Source organism: Saccostrea echinata, unplaced genomic scaffold, assembly GCF_033153115.1.
Source record: "Saccostrea echinata isolate AGI-Se365-2 ecotype Australia unplaced genomic scaffold, CSIRO_AGI_Sech_v1 ptg000005l, whole genome shotgun sequence".
NCBI lineage: Eukaryota > Metazoa > Mollusca > Bivalvia > Ostreida > Ostreidae > Saccostrea > Saccostrea echinata.
In genome coordinates, this window is record NW_026889754.1 from 7,644,938 (window position 1) to 7,648,682 (window position 3,745).

General features: G+C 32.9%; 1 pseudogene; it reads right to left on the reverse strand.

Annotated features, from left to right (window-relative positions):
• Nucleotides 1–1,557: 1,557 nt before the first annotated feature.
• Nucleotides 1,558–3,505, reverse strand: LOC133179595 (uncharacterized; annotated as a pseudogene).
• Nucleotides 3,506–3,745: the final 240 nt, after the last annotated feature.

The following is a 3,745-nucleotide window of genomic DNA, read 5'->3' on the forward strand; positions in this document are numbered from 1 at the left end:
TTTGAACAATGCCTTGTTCATTAATTTTTCTCTTTTCATGTAAGAAGGTTAAATTGTACTTCGGGTTCGTTGCCACGATGCTCTCAGTGAGGAATATATACAAATTTTACCGACAAATTAATAAGGAAAACCTACTAAATATATGTAATAGTCTTTCGATATATAAATATATTCACAACTTACAGTGTTATCAATGATTTACCATTATTTCAATAACCATTCACACAAAAGCTTTTTTTTATGTTAAAACAGCTACTGCAACAAACATCGGGGTCGATGCTATATGATGTTCTAGAAGCTACCGTCAATATTACGATCGGTGAATGACGAAAATAATTTGCACATTTTCCTTTTTAATCGGTTATCACAACTTATTTCTTTTATATCATTTAAATCAAGTTTTGATTGAATAATTCAGTAATGACGTTTAATGAAATAAATAAACGATTGCTTGTAGCCAGTTTCATTAAAAATTGCCAGTAACTTAGATCCGCCAACCGGAAACGCCACCGTACTCGCGTTTTTGCTATTTCATGGCTGTTTACAGAAAATAAAAGTAGACTTTTAATATAATGTACGATACTTACAATGCAAGTGAAATCTAAATATAGTTTACGGACATCATCTTGTATCGTGTGTATTCTTAGAGGAGTAAGTAAGAACTCTGGTGCACCCGTTTCGGAGTTTATTTGCAAAATTTATTAATTTATAAGTATAGATGCATTTAATTATGAACACATTAATCATGGACTTGCATCTAACATGGATTGTCCAATTAAATGAGGGATGACTTGCACTGACATGATCTTTATAAAAATAGAAAATCAAATGACAATTCAAATTTTTAAAGCAATGGTTATTCCTTAAAGATTACTTTTGTAGTCACTGGGGCCTCTTCTTCAAGGTATATGACATTTTGTAACCAAATGTGAACATTAATCAACTGCAATTTGACTCAAGTTATCAATGGTCTAGTAAAATTGTACACCACAACACTTTCTACATGCAAGTGTCAGAATTTAAAATCAGCTAGTGACTAAGAGGATAATATATGTACTAGTTACTGCATTTCTTTTGTGAAGTGTTTTGCCTTGCAGGTTTCCAAAAAACTACACAGCGCGAGTATGAACTATGACTAATGTAACAGTATCAATAACAAATAAATCAATTAATACTTGCTTTAATATGCATAAAAAATACCGGGTACATCAATTTAAAAGAATTTGCCATAGATAAATGTTTCCACAAAATAAGCTTTCTAAAAATTATTTAAAAACAAGTATACACGAGTTACAATCAGATATTATGCACTGAATCAGTTCAGGATTGTTGGTATTCAAGTCCACTTACAATGAAAAGCCCATTTGATATATACATAAATATATGATTTGAAAACATGCATTTTACTAACAATTGGATGAAAAAGCATGAATTTCATTTGAAATTACAGCACTTAATCCAATTTTAGCAAATTAAGATCCAATGGTTTTCAATGCCATTAAGAGAAAAACTACACAATGTTGATTTTTCAATTAAATGAATGAATGCACAGGACATCTACTTAGATAGTCTGTTTTCTTTCACAGCACGGCACATGGTTCCAATCTTTGTGTTTAAGGCTTTCACAATGTCTGTGTTGTCCATTCCCAAAGTTGTGATTGCAAATGCTGTAAGGAAAGAAATACAAAAAATACATAAAATTTATATAAATAAAATTCATATTAAAAAGATATAATCAGGGTTCGACACTAACTTTTTAAGGCTTTAGTCCAGTCGGACTAGTGCCTCATTACTTTTACTAGTCCGCACGCGATTTTATTAGTTCGTCTAAAAGAAACATAAATGTTTTTTTAACATTAATTTAACGTGACAATTAATATACGTATTATTCTCTGAAATAAACAGAGTACTTACGTGAAATATATTATTCCACAGATTCATTGAAATCTCGCAATCAGCAAGTACGATCGTATTCCCGATCTTGTTTTTTGTTTTGTTTTGTTTGTTTGTTTCTTTTTTTTGTCTTTACATTACATCCAAAACGTCCAACATCTTTCTTAAAAGTGTCATACTAAATCATGATCGCTAAAGCCTTATACTTCATATCGATCAGTTGAAAAATTAAGCGCTGAATTGACCCGGCATTGCGTAACTACCCGCCAAAAGCTAGAAATCTAAAAATACACGCGGGGTTTTCCGGTAAAAGTTGTCGAGAATCGGACATCGGTAATTTATTCATTTTTTTCAGAATTTTTTATTGGTCCGTTCGGACTAATTAGCCACATATTTTATTAGTCCGAATGAAAATGTATTAGTCTGAGACTAACGTTAGTGTCGAACCCTGTATAATGAATAAAATTAGTGGAAATAGTTTAAAAACATATTTTATTCTGATGTCACCTTTCAAAGCCTGTCCAAGAGGTGTCTGCAACAAAATCATTGCAGTTTTTTCTGCAACTCTTTTGGTTCATAAAAGCCATTCATTACTAATTTCAAACAGTGAGGTTTTGTCTTCCCCCTAAAAAGACTCTTGATGTTGGCCATCCACTTTGCATCAATGTAGATGTCGTGGCCCTCCACAAATTTGACATAGCCCCGTGGTACTGTGAAGTTTTCTGGGTTCTCAGTAACAATCTAAATTATTGATAAAAATGATTAACCAGACTTAGATATTACTTATCTACATTTTTTTTTTGAAATATTTAAGGGAAATTCAGAAAATTTGGATGCATTGTTGATGATTTAAGTTGAAAGTGGTAAATCATATTACTTGCATAACAACATTTATCTACACAGATCCCCCTCTTGGGAAGGTAGTGGTTATCCTGACTGGTGGATGATGTTGCTTTGTCAGAATTGTTTTCCTTTAATGTGTCTGTTAAAAAAAATCCAGTATATTATTAGAGAGAGAGAGAGAGAGGTGGGGATGTACAGTATATATAGTTAATAAAATCAATATATCTTTTTTTCCATGTACTTTAAAAATTTAAAAACCAATTATGAATAAATCCAATCTGATATTTATGACATAACCATTTACCAAATTGTTACCGCAATATATATATTTTTTTCAATCTGAATGTAAATTAAAACATACAGACAGATACTCAACATGTATTCACATAGAAAGCAGATATTTTTTAAAACAGTAACCTAATTCTGCCCTCAATTTAAGAGCTTCTGATTTCTAGTACGAAATATCCCTTTCTTGTTGTCTTTGAAACTCTCTACAACTATTCAACTCGGTCTCTTTCAGTACACAATCCCCACAACCATTGTCTGAGAGGGCAGATAGAAATGAACTTGACTGTGAGGATGTACTTGGAAAGGTTGACACGTCACCAGCATTTAGGTTAATGTTAGCGCTACTGTCACAAGCATCATTGTCTACTGTGCATGGAGCGTCAGTTGTTAAATTCAAAAGATGTGTAGAACTATCTGAATGAGAAGGGGGACATTCGGATGAAGTGCATGAATTAAGTTTTGGGGGAGATGGCTCATTCATCATGCTACTGTTAGGTAAGACTGAGGGAGAATTTTGGTTGGCTTGATAGAAAGGATAAAAGAATGATGAAAGAGGATGGAAGTGGGGAGGAAACCCTAAGCCTCTGTTAAAATGAGGAAGAGAATCAACAGAGCATGCTGGAGAAGACTGAGTTTGAGGAGAGGGGACTTAACTGGTGAAGGATTAGAATCAACAGAGCATGCCTGAGAAGACTGGGTTTTAGGAGAAGAGGACTTAACA